The 18630-nt window shown below is 36.9% G+C and overlaps 1 protein-coding gene across 1 annotated transcript in view; it reads right to left on the bottom strand.

Moving 5' to 3' along the window:
- The window catches only part of LOC101896102 (paired box protein Pax-6-like), a 122455-nt gene extending 115967 nt beyond the window's left edge, over positions 1–6488 (bottom strand). The window contains 1 exon segment of the mRNA XM_059128681.1: positions 5496–6488. The gene's annotated coding sequence lies outside the window, so the exon portion shown is untranslated.
- Between the last annotated feature and the right edge of the window lie 12142 nt (positions 6489–18630).

Raw genomic sequence — 18630 nt, 5'->3', positions numbered from 1 at the left:
GCATTCGGGAATACCTTCTCCTTTTTTTGCCCTCAGATATTCAGATACTGATAACAACATCTCTTTTTTCAAAGTTTCTCGCCCCTAAATGATTGTGTAGTAGTTGCTGTCGAAACCTCTCAAAAGTGTTTGAATTCATACCTTGCCAGCGGATGAGTGTGTGAAATTAAACACGATTGAAAATAAATTTAATAAAGCGTCCATTCGGGGTATGAAAAGAACACTTGAGAGGAGCCACTTGAAAACGCTTTTGAAGGACTTCCTTCGTCGGCCACAAAAACGAAATAAAAACAAATTCCTTTAAAATACCAGCACAACACATCCCAATGATCCTATTCACAAAGCAATTCAGTAAACAACAACCCTCCACGGAGCGCAGCATACCAAGGTACATCCAGCAACCGCAAACGACAAGCCCATTAATTAATTTGCAAATTTACCTAATTGATGTTAATTAAAACTTTATAAATATTTTTTATCCCTATTTGAGCTAATTGGTAAATATATCCACCCTGACCCTTTATATTTTCCATTGGCTTCCTTCAGAGTCGATACAAACTCCCTCATTACCAGCTCCATAAAATATGAATGCCCAGCATGTTGGGCCATCATCAAATTGATAAACCGCCATTAATATTTTGCAACGAGATCTCGTCTCCACCGCCATCATCGGCATCAGCTTTGGAGCCATAGCCTCATCCATTGCTGGAAATCAATATTGAATTATTTGCAATCAAACGTTTATTCTTTTCAATTTTCATTCCGTTTTTGTTGTTTTTTTTCATTTTTGGTTTCTGCGAACCACACATATTTGCCGACAAAACCCCCCCCATTTTTAGCTGTTAGCAGGCTATCGGCCCTGGTTGGCTCGCTTGGAACTTTCCGAATACGGCCACTCGATAGATGGATAGATACAATTATTATTGCATCCCTGGTAGCCATAGACTGGTGGCTGGTGGATCCCCGCCCTTTCATCAGCAGCGTTGTCATCAAAGCTGCGCCACCAACAACAGCAGCAACAACAAAAAAACGCAGTAAATTAAATTGATAAACCACAAATTAATTGAGAGAGGAGCTCTAATGGAGTGTATTCAATTTATTGTAGATCGAGTCAATGGTTGGCTGGTCAAATGCTGCTGCTACTGTTGTTGTTGTTGTTGTTGTTGTCGTCTTTATGCATTTGTGGCAGCCAACAAACATTTGATGCAACATGTGTGGCTGGCTGGCTGGCTGACTGTCTACCAGTTTTTTGTTGTTGTTGCTGCTGCTGCTGACTATTTGCAAAAAGGGGTCGCGATTAAATCTGTCAAACGGGGGAATAAAACCCCCTCTAGAAATGAAAAACCAATGCATTGATGAGACAGCCAGATAAACAACCATCCCCACCAAACGGCGAGCATAATGTGTGGTCTAAATTTGAAATTGTCGTTTTTTTTTTAGGTTAATAACCCAACATGCAAATCAATCAAAAATTAATTAACTTAATCGAGGAATTTAATTAGAGATGGAGTCGGGAAAAAATGGTGGCCATTTGATTTGGTTGCAGTTAGTAATGATGTTTGATTTCGGAGCATTTTTGTTCGTTCCCAACATTTGAACAAATGTATGTTTGTCTTAAAATTTTAATCATTTGTTTGTTTAATTTCAGGAAAAAATATATCTGATATAATTTTGCGGAACAATTGCTATTGTGTTTGGTAAGTATGACATTATATATAAGTATTTAATGGTGGTAGACTCGATTATCGGTTAACATATTTTTGACCATTAAACTATGCAATTGATAAAAAAATTTCCTATTCTAATTTTTGTGATTTTGCAAAAATGTTATAATTATTATCCTTAAAAATGTACTTCAAAAAATAACATTTAACATACCTATTTTTATAGTCTCGTATGTACATGAGACTAATTATGAGTTTTGAAACATATACCCATCAAAATTTTGGAACCGAATGAGAAAAATGGCGGGTTACATAACCTCAATTTACGTTAACTCTAATGTTGGTAAAAATATTTAATTTTATAAAAGTTAAAAATTTATCACATATTCATGTGGAATAAAATTCTGTTTCGCAATCATTAAGATAATATTCCATCCAAAGTAAAATTCTAAAACGATTTAGCGATGTCCGTCGGTCGGCCTGCCTGTATCTTAGGAACGAATTGACATGGAAGGCTGAAATTTTGTACACATGTGTGTTTTGCCAGTAGCCGGTTTAAGTTCGTAAATGGGCTATGTCGGTCCACGTTTTCAAATAGCCCCCATATAAATGTGCTTCCCAATATTGGTATTTTGATGATTTTACTGGAATTGCTTCAAATTTTATATTTGAAGTTCGTTGCCAAAAATTACATATGTAGGTCTACGTCTTCGTCTGGTCCCAAAATAACGATTTTTCCCGATAATCGGTATTTTGATGATTTTAGCGGCATTACTCCCCAAAATTGTTTCAAATTTCGTCTTTGAAGTTCGGAATAGGTACCCCCATGTAAGCGGTTTGATTTTAGAGGTATCTTTTACTAAAAATATTTTGTAATTTTTCAAGTTTCTTAAAATTTGTGGAGGATATTAAAAATAATTTTATTTGGTTTGTAACGAAGAATAAACGATTAGTTGTCTTTATTCAACGTACACACAGCCCCAATAGACTCTGCTGAGACCAGACGAAGGCAAGTGGCACTCTGCGGTCCGGACGATTTGTTAATTGCCGAAAAACTTCGTCACCTAAGTGGTCAATCCAACTCTATGGATGAAATCTTTTTTTTTTAGAAAATTTACAAAAAAAAATTTACAATCTTTGTTTATCGTGATGTTTCAACAACCTAGTGGACTTGACCCAACCCTTCTCTCAAATGTAGTATACTCTTTTAGTACCTTTCTAAGATATACAAGAATATACTACTTTTACTAGATTACTAAAAATCTCTTCATGAACCAGAAAATATATTTAAATTTGAGAGTAAATTGAAGAGGAAACCAGCTAAAAATTATCAGTCGGTTTTGCCGACAGATTTATATCCTCAGCCAATGTTCGATTACTTAATGTTTGACGCTGTATGGAGTAGATTCGGAAGGAATGGGCCAATATTGTCCATTTCATATCGGACTTAAATAAATATGATATAAATATTGCGACGTGCCATGTTTGGACTATATTGGTTACTTCCTTCACTATTTATGATATATGTGATAATTTATAAAATGTGCGTGAGGTACCAGATATAGTCGACCAAAGTATTCCAAATACAAGAAAATCGAACATTTATGTCCAATTTTATGTGAAATAATTAAATTCCATATTCATCTCAGGTTTCTGGTTAAAAAACAAATATTTAGATGTAGCAAGTTCTAAAACATCGCCAAAACAAGTCGACAGATAAAAGTATTGAAACTTGTTACCCTCTGTGGGTGAGATACCAGAAGGGGTTGGCAGATATATATCATCTTCACAACTGATCTTGCCTTAGCATAAATATTTGGATGTGTGAAGAGAGTTGGATGGTTATTTTGCTTTCTTTCTTTCGCGTTTTGCTTTTCAAAAATCTAGAACGCTATGTGGAGGAGGTACCAGAAGAAATGGTTCGATCTGTACCATCTTGGTAACAGATCTTGTGTTTATGGATATATTGAGATATACCAAGTCTTGAATGGAACCGGATGTTAATTTCGCTGTTTATGAGCTTCATGGATATTTAAAAGCCTTCGTGCGGGAGGTACCGGAAGGAGTGGACCGACATATTCCATCTTCACAACAGATCTTTTGTTAGTGGAAATAATGTGTGGAATATAAAGAGAATTTGATGCTTATTTCGGATTTTATAAACGTTTTTGTTATTTCAAAGGTTGACCCTTTGTGGGGAAGGTACCAGAAGAAATGGTCCAAAGGAGGTTCCAAAAGGAGTGGACCAATATTGTTCATTTTCGCACCAGACTAAGCACTGATTCAAATAATAGGATTTGCAAAGTTGGAGCAAAATCGGATCATCCATTCTCTTTCTGTGCAATATAATATTTTCTTTGAAATTTTCAACTTTTTGTGGAAGTGGTGCCAGAAGGAGTGGATCGATATGTTCCATCTTAATACCATATATTCCATTTTCACACCAAACCGTGGGTTTATAAAATTATTGGGATGTGTACATCCCATCATTGCATCACATTTTATAAGAGTTGTAATTATTCAAATTTTTGACCCTTTGTGTGGGAGGTACCAGAAGGAGTGGACTGATTTATTCCATTTTGGCACCAGACCTTTGGTTAATAAAATTATTGGGATGGGTGAAATTTGAAGAAATCGGACTCCTACATCACATTTATACGAGTTTTAATTATTCAAAATTTTGAACCTTCGTGGGGGAGGTGCCTGATGGAGTTTACCGATATTGTCCATTTTCGCACCTTACCTAGCACTGATAAAAATATTAGGATTTGGAGCAAAATCGGATTGTCCTTTCTCTTTCTGTGCAATAAATTATTTTCTTTGAAACTATTGACATTTTGAGTGGGAGGTACCAGAAGGAGTGGACCGATGTTGCCCATCTCCGAACTCGATCTAAGTTTGACAATAATATTACGATGTACCAACTTTGGATCAAATCGGATACTCCCTTCGAGAGTGCACACCAGCCAGACAGACAGACGAACGGACATCGCTAGATCGACTCCAAATGTCCTGAAACGGAGTTGGTCCAAAGAGACCTAGGGTCTAAAAACCGTTATTTCGACTAGGCACATTTTGGCCGTATCAAATGATATATACCCTCTGTAACGATATGGCTGAGGGTATAAAAATACGGGATCGTTTATATTTGTAAATAATTTAAAATTCAGTTGTGACAAAAAAATTATATTTTCGACGTTAGTTTTCAGGCTTTTTTTCCAATTTAAGAAATTTATGGAAAATTGTAAAATAATCAACACAAATTTTTGAGGGCTTTTCTCGACCATCCCCATCGCCACATTTCCCCGCTCCTGCCGACCAAGGGGGCCACCACTCCATAACGAAGGAAGCGCGTACATTCTATAGTCCGAAGTATAGTATATAGTATACTCTACTACAGAGTTGCATTTTCCTATTTTCTTTGGACAAAACTACTTTTCTGTTTGGCCATGATATTACCCATCTATACATATGTTATATGATTTTCCCGTCGGATTTTATGTTATATTTAAAATCTTTTTTTTTTACTTAGGTTCTCAAATTTCTACATTTCTTTTATTTCCAATATTTTGAAATTCAGCGAATTTTCATATTCCGACTCCATCATTATCTATAATTTTATGTTTATATTTTCAAAGCGATCTGAAAATTATTGTCATTTTCAAGTAGAAGATCCCGTTACTGCCTTTTTTTTAAAATGGCAAACCTCAAAAATAAATTTTTCTTTCATAAATTTATTTTTTTTTTAAATAATTAAAATTTCCAATTCTTAAAAGTACGAATTTTTGAGATTTTATGGTACTCATATATAATCAAAAAACAAATCTTTACCTTATTCCCGTCTGTGAAAATTTTGGCAGTAATTGTTTGGCGAGTTTCGTCAAGAAACTCAGCCGTCGTTGCAGCACAAATTTAAAGTCCTTGGGGAAGTAGACGAAGAATTGGTGGTTCTTGGTGAAAGGCTGGAGTAACTGAAGTCTTTCCGAACTATTTTCACTGACAAAACACTTTCCGTTTTAACTTTCGTTGAAGTTGATTGTTGTTTTTGTGTTTCTTTAAAAGTTTTGATTTTTCACACACACGCGCTTTTGAAGTTGTTGGGGTTTAATTATCCTTGAAATCGTGTGTTCCAGATGTGTGATACACTTTAAGAAGTTTCGCTGCGAGTTCTCTTCTATGAGCTTTCGAACAGGTGAGTTCAAATAAAAGAGCAAATTAGATTATAAAACTTTGTGGCGTTAAATGTTGGATACAGAGAGGCACACACACGCGAGCAGGAAACACTGGAAAATCAAAGATGCCAGAGATTCACTTGCACAAATTTTGGGTTGAGTTTAACGAAGTACCTATTCTTTTAATTTTTAATGTGATTTGCTTTTGGGAATTTTAATACACTTTTTGTAGAGATTTTCTCTCTCCCACAATTTTCACTTTTATTTATTGTTGTTATTTTTGTTTAACAAATCTCCGATTTTTGTTGTTTTTTTTGATTACACGTTACATTGACAGCGTACATGGGATTAGTGTCACCAATTAAGTCGTTTTTTTTTTGTAACAGGATTTTGTTACGCTTTTCTAACACGTTGTGATTTGTTTTATTAGCGTTTATTATTATTTTTTTATTTTCAAATTCTGTCGCAAGAATCGCGTGCACTTCGAAGCAAAGCCAGACAACGAATGATCTAACGGTTTTATTCGCACCATGCAGTACCACCACGCGGCGCTATTTCAATTGAGAAAGTGTGAAGTCAATTCAAGAAGGCAGGCAGTCGCTCGGTCAGGCAGCAGAACGAATTGCAGGCGACAGTCATCACCACCGTTCGACTTGTGGAAAAACAATGGCGACACTGATGTTTTGTTATGGCTCAAAGGGGGGTTTCCACACACAACACAGCCATGCCTCACCACACAGGCAGCCAAATGCCTGGCACTTGCAAAACCCGCCCCTTTTGCTAGACATTTGAGAGTGGCAGAGAGAATAAATTTCCCGTTATTTGCTTTAGTGCGCAGAATTGCCAAGATTCTCTTCCTCGTTCGCTCACTCTCTCTCTCTCTCTCTCTCATTTTATTTAGTTATTCAACTAAGTGATAGATTGAATTTAACTGTTTTCTGTTGATTGCCAGCCACCCTTTGATACACTCCTCCCCCCAGGATTTGCAAACACCAATACATTCCGGCTCAAATGAGTGTGGCTCTGCATGCGTGCTAGTGTGTGTGTGTGTGTGCGCCCGTCTGTGTGCAAAATGTCTTCATTAAAAGACAATTTTCTCATTTTGTGTGAATTTTCTTCACGTTTCGTTGAGAAAATTGAATTTCCTTTCTCCTCTTCAAGTTAATGAGGTTTGTTGAAGGTAAAGTTAGTTACTTTAACTGCTTGCTGCCCCGGCTGCATGGCTGCCATTAGGATGTGAATGAGAGTGCCTCATCTCACTCTTCCACCCCCTCCGCTTCTCTTATATGGCTGTTGTTGTTGCTGTTGTTGGGTTGGTTCCCTTTGGATCATTCGTTTATTTTTATTATGGCTAAAGCTGTATACTTTATTTTATTACCCACTTTGGCACAGGAGGTTTCTCCTAGTGGCAGTGTAGGTTCTTTTCGTATAAGGATTTACCGTTACTATGATACTAAACGAGAGAGAGAGAGAGTGAGAGAGAGAGAAGCTATTCACTTTGTATAAATGGGGGAGAGATTCACTAAAAATTGGATTTCCATAGCCAAACATTTATATTTTTAGCTATTAGGGAAGACAGTGTTGCCCACTCAGATGCTGGAATTGCAATAAAATTTGAGAACCGATCAGTAGTGAAATTATCTAACTCATGTTTTGAGTTACCGGCAAAAGTCGGTAAAACTAAAATGTTTATAATTTCGGTAATTAATGAAATTTGTCGGTAAGTTAGCGATGAAAGTCGCTAAGACTTACCGATAGATACCAATGTTGTCAACCTTAACTTTTTTTATAACATAATGTTGGGTTTCAAAGTTACCGATTTTTACCGGCAACTCAAAAAATGACTTAGAGAATCCCACAACAGATTTTTGGAGATTACATCTTTTGTGTAGTCGTCTGCTTCGTTTATCGATGCAGCCAGAATTGACAAATCTACTTTTCGGACATGGCCCAAGGACTATTCCATACAAAATGTGCAAAAAATGATTAAAAATTCCACTTTCCGTTCAGGGAAGCGTCCCTTATCCCCTGTCCCTGCTTGTAACTGTGTACAATTGTGACACATTTATGAAATACTGCTGGTGTGTTATTATTCGATAAAATAAGGTATTTCAGGGATTGTTAAAGGGATTTTGATATTCCTCTTAAGCCTTTTCCCGTTCGCTTTCCCCCTCTGTAGTACTCATTCCCTTTCCCGAAGTCTCTGACTTTAAGAAATGTAATTTATATGTTTAAAAGAACATAGTGAGGAGCGACATATTAACGTCCAGAAAAAATCGCTGTTGTTGTATAGCGTCGTAAAACCGTCAGTGTATTGCTTAGGTGTTCCATATGTCATTTTTTATACCCTCTACGATACTATGGAGGGTATATTAACTTTGTCATTCTGTTTGTAACTCCTCGAAATACTCATGTCATACCGAACAAAGTATATATATTCTTGATCAGCGTAAAATTCTAAGTCGATTTAGATCTAAGTCGATGTCCGTCTGTCTGTCTGTTGTAATCACGCTATTTTTCGAACGAATTGAGAAAGAAGGCTTAAATTTTGCACACATGTTTATTTTGCCAGTAGGCAGGTTAAGTTCGTAAATGAGCCATGTAGGTCCACGTTTTCATATAGCCCCCATATAACGGTACCTTCCGATATTCGGTATTTTGATGATTTTAGCGACATTATTTACCGGAATTGTTTCAAATTTGGTATTTGAAGTTCGAAATGGATACTACAGCCTATGACAGAAAATTGTTTGTGCAGGTCCACGTCTTCGTATATAACGGTACCTCCCAATATTTGGTATTTTGATGATTTTAGCGTCATTATTCACCAGAATTGTTTCAAATTACGTATTTGGAGTTCGTTATTGGAACTACATGCTGTGTCAGAAAATTGTCCATGCAGATCCAGGTCTTCGTGTAGGCCCCATATATATGTACCTCCCTATATTCGGTATTTTGGTACCATACCCACCGAAATTTTAGGTACCATACCCACCGAAATTGTTTGGAATGTTGTATTTGAAGTTCGTAATACATGCTACAGCCTGTGACAGAAAATTGTCTATGCTGGTCCAGGTCTTCGCACATCTCCGATATAACGGTACCCCCCTATATACGATATTTTGATGATTTTAGCTACATTATTCACCGTTTATTTCAAGTTTCGAATTTGAATATGGTAATGGCTTATGACAAACCATGCCTATGTAGGTTTACGTAGTATAGACCCCAATTCGGTATTTTTAAAATTTTAACAGAATTTTTTAAAGATTTTATTCATTGAAAATTTCAAAATTCGTTCCAAATGGTGGAGGGTATTCAAAGTTCGGCCCGGCCGACTTGTTAAATTTTAAGGTGTATATGATTTCAGACGTTTTTTTGGTATTCACTTATTTTATTTTCTGATGTCTGCTTCTATTTTAGAGATAAGCTTGAAAACATGCCAAATTTGGAAAAGATTAATAAAAAAATATAATGACATAAACAATTTTTAAATTTATTAAAAAATACTGGTTTAAAAACTTGAAAATTTTTTCCGTGTTATATAAATAATATTGCAATTGTGTCAATGGTGTAGATATAGAACGATTTTATTTAATTATCTATTCTAAAAACAGGTATCTAAAATCGTCCAGGAAAATATAAAAGTATCAGCCAAACATCAAGCAGTTCGAGTTTCAAATTTTGAAATAGCTTCAGCTTAAAAAAATCCTAATAGAATATGAAACAGATTAGTAGGACAATTCGGCAATTAGTAGGACAATTCGAGCTAATATGGTACAAATATCACATCGTATTTGCCGAACGGATGGGGTGCCGAAAGCATGTCACTTTAGATGTAAATCATTTATTTTGGAAAATCGAACTAAAAGCTTATAAAATTATAAATTTGTGATGTACCGCAACATTAAATGAATAAGTAAATCTAAAATTGTGAAATTTTGGAATCTGGGTTATTGTTGGTGTGGTAATGTTGGGCTCGGATATACAAAATGCTGCGATCGCGTAAAATTTGAATTCTTAATAGTGTAATAAAACCAGCTCGAATTCTATATTGTGAATCTGCGATCTTTTGTATCAGATTTTGGAAATTAGAACCAAATAAGTATTAGGGTCTTTGCTGGATGATAGAGATACTAAATGAACTAAGTGATGTAATAGGATTCAAGTGAACAGGGTAATTATATTTCTATTTGGGGTCAAAATAGGGAACTTTAGGGAAATGTGAGTCTCTAAACAAAATAAAAAATATTATCAATTTTCGTTTTTAATTTTCAACAATCTATCTCTAATCCTGAATTTGCTGAATTTTTTTAGCGTATTTCGGATGAAAGTTACCATTCACAGTGGCAACTCTGTGCCGATGTGTGTTGTTGCACGGGAGGCCTTCAGCCCACAAATCGACCATCCATTCATCCATTCGCCTGTTTATCCTTTAGCCTTCTGAACAAATTTTTTGGATATCTTTGAACTGTTTGTTGGCTCTCAAAACGATTACTCACCTAGGAATTTATTTCGAATATCATTTTTGACAACTCAATTTATTTTTATTAATTTTCCTCTCCTCGCCGCAAACGAACGAATGAGCTGTTCACTCGTTCAGGCATACAGACAGACCGACCGACCAACAGCCATTCACGTAAACGAAGTGTTTGTGCAGAGGAGAGCGGAGGAGCAGAAGCAAAGCATACAACAATCATTTCAAATTTTCAGTTTTAGTAGAAGCTTCTGTTGTCGATGCTGCTGCTGCTGTTGGGTGGGGTTTCCATTCGTTTTGCTGCCACAGCTACTGACGATGATGCCTGCCATTGCCGTCATGTTGTTGTTGCTATTGCTGTTCTTCAGGGGTTTTTTTTAATGCCACTCGTCGTAAGTGAATTCAGTTAATTTATTATCGGGTATTATTGCCTTTATTGTTATTGTTTCGTTTCGTTTTTTTTTTTGCTGGTGTTCATCTTGTTTTTGCCACACAAGCACATAATCATTTATTTCACTCAACTTATTATCCTGTCATTCCTTGACTCTCTCTCTCTCCCTCGCTCTCTTTTTGCCATCTTCAATGGAATTGCTGTTCATTCCAAAACTTTTTTTCTTGTAGCTAATGCGAAACAAAATATATCGAGATTTGTTGGGAAATTTTTTTCGAAGTTTGATGCTGATGCTGATGATTGTGTGGATGATAAAGTCATTTAGGGAAAGGAAAATGCCAATGAGATTTGAAAAGCAGAGCTGGCAAAAAAAGATAATTTGAATTAATTAAATGAAACAATAATTACTTTATTACTGGAAATAGGAAAAACAGTTGCAAGTTAGGTGGTGTTCTATGGCAAAAACAGAAATTACATGACTTGAATGTTTATACCAAGGCCCGTTAGATTATTAATTTTCATAAGCTAATGAGGATATGCAGAGATGTGTGCGTGTGTGAGTTTGTGTTTAGCACCTGCTGCCCTCAAAGTCCATTTCCTTCTCTGCCGTCTCTATTGTTAAATAAATAGAGCAATTAGTAAATGAATTCCAGTTGCTGTAAACTACATTAAGTCAGTTGCAAGTTGCTTAAAATATTTGGATTATTATTAGAGTAGGGAGGCCACTCTAAGGTGATAGTACCAAATTGTCTCTATTTTAGGATTAGCTTAGCGTAGCTTTAAGTTTTTATAATACCAGAGCACTTAAGAGAAAACAAATATCCTGTTTTATACCCTCAGCCATATATCATTTCATACTGCCATCGAAATAACGTCCCTGATCCAAATAACGGTTTTAGACCCCAGGTCTCCTTGAACCAAATCGGTCTCAGGACATTTGGAGTCGATCCAAGGGTGTCCGATCGAAAGGTGTATTCGATTCGGTCCACAATTGATACATCGTAATATTATTGTCACACGTAGATCGAGTTCGAAGATGGGTAATATCGGTCTACTCCTTCTGGTACCTCCCTCACGAAAATCAAAATTAGAAAAAAGTAAAATAGTATGACGGTTTTGCCGACAGATGTACGGGGTGAGATGAAAAAACTGCAACCAGCTTCAGACTACTGTCATTTCTAAGCCACTCGTCCGACAGCTGTTAAAATTATTCCGGTGATAGCTCATTATATTGTTTACAAGCGTACAAAAGCGTTTTGGTGAGAATTTTCCAGAAAAAAAAGTTATTCGTGATGGAATTCAAGCGTGACAGTATGATTTCTTTATATTTGGCTGGAAAACCACAAGTGGCTATCGTTAGAGCACTCCAGCATTTGTGTCTCGTACCGTCGCTCGTTACCGTGATACTGGTAGCGTAGCCCGACATATGACAAGGAAGTGGACGAAAGAAAACAGCAATATCAGCAAAAATAGTTCGAAAAGTAAAGAAGCGACTTGATCGAAATTCACGTCGCAGTGGCCGAAAAATTTCTCGAGAGCTGAACATATCGCAATATTCCATTCGGCAAATATTGACGAATGAGCTCGGCTTTACCATTGAAATTCCAAAAAAAGCAAAAACTTACACCACAACAGAAAGAAAATAGACTCAAAAGAGCCAAAAAGTTGCTTCGCTTGACCGAAAGTGTTGAACTGTCGAATTTCGTTTTCTCCGTCTCCGATGAGAAAAAATTCGTTGTCCAGCTGTTTGTAAACAAACAAAATGATCGAGTTTACTTGCCAAAGAGGTCAGCTGAAAATGTGCACCTTCGATTGGCCACCAGAACTCAAGCGCCGGCCATGGTGATGGTGTGGACCACCATAACTGCCGATGGTCGCTCTCCGCTCTTATTAATCAATTGTGGCTTCCGAATAAATGCCGAATATTATCGCGAAAATATTCTGGAGGGTGTATTAAAGCCTTGGGCACGCAAACAATTTGACCGCAGACCTTAGACATTCCATCAGGACTCAGTACCATTGCACTCGGCACGCGCCACCCAAGAATTGTTACAAAAAGGTTCCTCGCTTCATTTCCAGCGCACAATGGCCACCAAAATCTCCGGATACCAATCCGTTGGACTCTTGTGTCTGGAGTATTTTTGAAAGCAAGGTTGGCACTAAAAATTACCAAAATGTCGGTCATCTCAAGTAAGTGTTTCGCCGGGAATGGGCCAAAATACCGCTGAGTAACATTCGGGCAGCGTGTGACGGTTTCATTGACCGTTTGCGGGCCATAATTCGTGCCATGGTGACCAATTCGAACAAATCTAAACTAATTCTAAAAGTTGATGCTATTTCCGACAGTTTTTGCTTTCATTCGTTAAGTTTATAAAAATGTAAAAATTATGACGTTTGACTATGTTCCAGTTTTTTTATCTCACCCTGCAGATGCTAAAAAATCGACGTCCGTCCGTCCACTCTAACATTTTTTAATTTTTTTTGTGAAAGGACTCGATCGATTCACTGTTTCTGATACCTTCTGTGGGAGGATCATTAGCATTTTCTAAATAAATATATAGACATATCCCTTATAAAGTGGAGCAAGTAGTCTTTATAGTCCAAACCTGGTATGCAAATCCAATATTCTCAATAAATAGAAAGCAGCTCAAAATATATTATATTAAACGTATTTGGACTGAGGGTCGGCAAAACTAACTGATGCTTTTTAACTTGTTTTCTATTATTCTTCATATTTAACGGTTTATTTTATTGGTGTTTATAACCTCAGCTAAATGCAACAGAAAATATATATCATTTAATAGGTTTAAACACCCCTTGAAATAATGGTTTATCGACCCTAGGTCTCATTGGATAAAATCCTTTTCTAAACATTTCGAGCCGATCTGGCAAGATCCATCATTCCATTTTTTTTTTTTTTGTAAATAAATAAATTCTAAAATCCAAGTTTTTATGGGGTTCTTGACATATTTTCAACGTTCTAAAATTCCCACATTATGCAGTGTTTAAAAAGTTAGACCAAAAATATTGTGATATTTGATTGTGTCATAATAAGTTCTTAAGCCATGTTAACAAACCTTTGACCCACTCCAATATACCACCTGCATATGTATGTGTAATATGTATGCTCTCACACACATATACCCATGCCCATTTATACCACAATTACTTTATTCACAATGCATTCTTCTGTCATTTGCTTAGAGCTTAAGCAATCTCACCAACACATTTACCAATCCCAACGAATATCCTGCCTAATTCTCGCTTCACCTTCACCACCTTGAGTGCAAATTAATGCTTAGGAATTTCATTTGTCAGGGTTTTGGGTCGGAAGACACTTTAAGATAAATTCCATTTACAAAATACGCTTTCTAGCAGTTAGATAGATAAATGGCTGGGATAAGGAGGGAAATTAAATGCATTTAATTTTTAATAGAATGTGTTTTGTAGCCATTAGACTTTTATAGGAAGAAAATTTGCTGTAAGTCATGAGAGTGAATTAGGTGATGAAGAGGTAACAGTGGAATACCTTTGAAACAAGTTGGAGAAGTTGGGCCGGAATATTCTATTTTCACATTTCATCTAATAAAGGCAAAAATATTGGTATGGGCAAAATTACGAGGAAATCGAACATTTGTATCCAATTTTATAAGAAATCATAAATTCCATATTCATCTCAGGTTTCTGGTTAAGAAAATATATTTAGATATAGCAAGTTGTAGCGAATCGCTGACTTGTTTCTCAAGTTATGATAGATGAAAGAATTGAAAATTATGACCCTTTGTGGGTGAGGTACCAGAAGGGGTTCGCAGATATATATAATTTTCATAAGAGATCTTGTATTAGCAAAAATATCTGTATGTGTAAATTTGAAGAGTGTTAGATGCTTATCTCGCTTTCTTTGAGCGTTTTGCTTTTGAAAAATCTTGAATGCTATGTGGGGGAGGTTACAGAAGAATAACAGATCTTGTGTTTATGGTAATATTGAGATGCGCCAAGTCTGAATGGGATCGGAAGTTAATTTCGTGTTTTATGAGCTTCATGCATTTTACCCTTTGTGGGCGAGGTACCAGAAGTAGTGGACTGATATATCCCATCTTCACAAATGATCTTGTTGTAATAGTAAAAGTAGTGGGATGTGTGAAATATGAAGAGAACCGGATGCTTATTTCGGATTTTATAATCGTTTTAGGTATTTAAAATCTTGAAACCTATACCAGAAGAAAGGGTCCGATCTCTACCATATTTATAACAGATCTTGTGTCGATTGTAATATTAAGATATGCCAAGTCACAATGGAATCGGATGTTAATTTCGCGTTTTATGAGGTTCAAGGATATTCACAATTTTGAACCTTTGCGGGAGAGTTACCAGAAGGGGTGGACCGATATATTCCATCTTCACACTAGGCATTGGATTAATTAAAGTATTGTGATGTGTGTTGTTTGAAGACAAGCAGACTATTACATCACATTTTATATGAGTTATAATTATTCAAAATGTTGACCCTTTGTAGGGGATGTACTTGATGGAGTGTACCGATATTGTCCATTTTCGCAGCTGACCTATCACTGATGAAAATATTAGGATTCGCAAAGTTGGAGCAAAATTTGATTATCCTTTCTCATTCTGTGCAGTAAAATATTTTCTTTGAAAATTTCGACCTATTGTGGAGGAGGAACCAGAAGGAATGAACTTATATTGCCCATCTCCGAACTCGATCTAAGTTTAATAATAATATTACGATGTACCAAGTTCGGACCAAATCGGATACTCCCTTCGAGAGTTATCGTACGCACCAGCCAGACAGACAGACGGACGGCCGGACATCGCTAAATCGACACCAAATCTCCTGAAAAGGATTTGGTCCAAATAGACCTAGGGTCTAAATCGTTATTTTGATGAGACACGAATTATGGCCTTCAATCGGCCAATGAAACCGTCACGCGCTGCCCGAACGTTGCTCTGCGGTATTTTGGCTCATTCCCGGCGAAGCGCTTGCTTGAGGTGATCGATACTTTGGTATTTTTTAGTGCCAACCTTGGTTTGTAAAATACTCCAGACACAACAGTCCAACGAATTGGTATCCGGAGATTAGGTGGCCATTGTGCGCTGGAAATGAAGCGAGGAACCTCATTTTGTAGACATTCTGGGGTGGCTCGTGCTGAGTCACGTTGGAATGTCCAAGGTCTGCGTACCCAAGGCTTTAACACACCCTCCAAAATATTTTCGCGACAATATTCGGTATTTATTCTGATGCCACAGTCGATTAATACGAACGGAGAGCGGCCATCGGCTGTTATGGCGGTCCACACCATCACCATGGCCGGCGCTTGAGTTCTGGTGGCCAACCGAAGGTGCACATTTTCAGTTGACCTCTTTGGCAAGTAAACACGATCATTTTGTTTGTTTACAAACTGCTGGACAACGAATGTTTTCTCATCGGAGACGGAGAAAACCAAATTCGGCAGTTCACCACTTTCGGCCAAGCGAGGCAACTCTTTAGCTCTTTTGAGTCTATTTTTTTCTTTTGCGGTGTAAGTTCTTGCACTTTTTGGAATTTCAATGGCTTTACCCCGAGCTCATTTTTTAACATTTGTGAATGGCATATTGCGATATGATCAGCGCACGAGCCATTTTTCGGCCACTGCGACGCGAGTTTTTATCAAGTCGCTTCTTTACTTTTCGAACCAATTCTGCTGATGTTTTCTTCCGACCACTTCCATAACGTCGAGTTACGCTACAGGTATCACGGTAACGAGCAATGGTACGAGACACAAATGATTTATTCACATTTAAATGCTGGAGTGCTCTAACGATAGCCACTTGTGGTTTTCCAGCCGAATATAAAGAAATCTCACTATCACGCTTAAATTCCATCACGAAAATTTTTTTTCTGCAAAATTCTCACCAAAACTTTATGTACGCTTGTAAACAATATAATGACCTGTCATTGGAATTATTTTAACAGCTGTCAGACGAGTGGCTTAGAATTGACAGCAGTCTGAAGTTGGTTGCAGTTTTTTCATTGAAAATAATCAATTTAGATGCAGATATAACCATTCAAATGTCTAGTGTCTTCCCTAAAATTATCGATTACCGCAAACATAGGACAATCTGTTTGGCCATAGAAATGTTCTGCATCAAAAGCTGCAATGTAGACGCACAGCACATCCTTATTATCCGAAGGAATCTGAAGAAGCCTATCAATGACCCATCCCATTAATAGATTCACTTTTATTTATCCAATTTCCTAAAAAGCTTTCACCAATAAACCCCTTTAAATGACATGTAATTTTATCCCGCCCATCGACCCAGGCGAGCAGTCGAATAAAACATTTCGAAACACACTTTTTTGGATACGCAATTATGAATGAAATGTTACTTCAACGAAGTGTAATAAATTTTATATTTTTGGCTACCATTTACCCCCTTAATGCCCCCAATTTTCCCCAATAAAAGGCTTTGTTAAGGACCATGCTAACGCCCATTTTGGCGAACAACGCGCGAAGGAGATGCGAAGGGGTTGGCAATAAAATTTATGCTTTAATCCTTTTTACCTATTGCGCTAATATCATAAATATTTCAAAACCTAATTGAAATTTGAACTGAGCTGAATTGAATGCCAGCCATGGCAAGGATAACAGCCAGCGACCATTCCAACCAACAACAAACCATTTATTTAGAGTCATACAGCAGCAGCAATAACAACAACATTATGGCGAATGCATTATTACCAAGTTGTAGAACTGAAATGGCCGCTCAAATACTTTTTCGAATAAATTGTCAGTCATAAATAACCTGAAAATTGTAAAATGAATGGCTTTTCTCTGCGTTCGGTTCGCTTCGGTTGGGTAGCTGAATTGGGAATGTGAATTTGTTTGGCCACCGTTTATTTTCGGTTCTAAGTTGTATTACCCTTTTATAGCTGCATATTAGCCTGCCACTCTCTCTCTCTGTCTCCTTGAAGTGTGTGGGTTTTTGTTTGCCAACTGGCCATAACCCAAAGTGTCCCCCACCAAAAACCGAAAAAAGAAGAAAATGATACCTCCATAAGGATGAGTATGATGCTGATGGAACCAACAAAAAAACAAACGGAGATGGCGACCGCAATAAAATTTAAACGAACATAAACGTTTTACCAGCAAATGCCCGTACAATTTGCCCTCCCCAAAAATATATCTTCCATGCCAGCCGCCACCAGCAGGCATAGGTACTCCAAGCAGAGACAGCCATAGCCAGCACACTCACTCAAACAGTCTCAACGTGTCTTTTTTTGTCTCCCAAACCTCTGAAAGAATATGGCAGAAAGTCATCGCTGGCTGGGCGGTGTTATGGCCCAAATGCCATCAGAGCTGTGCATTTTAGATGCGAATGTGAAAGATACAGAAACATTTCTATTACTCAGCAGTGGCAACAGCAACAACAACAGCATCTGCTACAACCTCCCAAGCAAGCAAAATAAACAGGCATCAGATCTAAAAACAAGAAAACATTGGTAGGTTTATTTCTTAATTCGGAGGAAATCATTAACGAGGGAGTTCCAACTAAGTTTTGTTTTGTATTCGATACTAAGATTGACTCAATATCTTTCAACTATTGAAATTTTAATAAAAAGCTTGACGAAATAAATCCTGTAACTAAGTATATTGCTCAAAGCACACAATATCCGAATAAATTGTCTATCAATCTGTTAATGTTAGGAAATTTATTTGCTTCCTAGCCAAACTTAGAATAACTTGGCCATAAAACGCAATATATATTGTCATAAAAAATGAGAACTACCTGAAAAAGAAACTTCTTTAAGTTCCCATCAACCCAGCTGGTGGTTCGGATTTAGATGTATCTCCCACAAATATGTTTCACATAATTAAAAATGATTCTCAAAACTTTTGTTCGAAGTATTTAAGATTGTGAATAAAAAAG

The sequence above is a fragment of the Musca domestica genome, unplaced genomic scaffold, assembly GCF_030504385.1.
Source record: "Musca domestica strain aabys unplaced genomic scaffold, Musca_domestica.polishedcontigs.V.1.1 57, whole genome shotgun sequence".
In the NCBI taxonomy this organism is placed as follows: domain Eukaryota; kingdom Metazoa; phylum Arthropoda; class Insecta; order Diptera; family Muscidae; genus Musca; species Musca domestica.
This window is presented reverse-complemented; position numbering and strand designations above follow the sequence as displayed.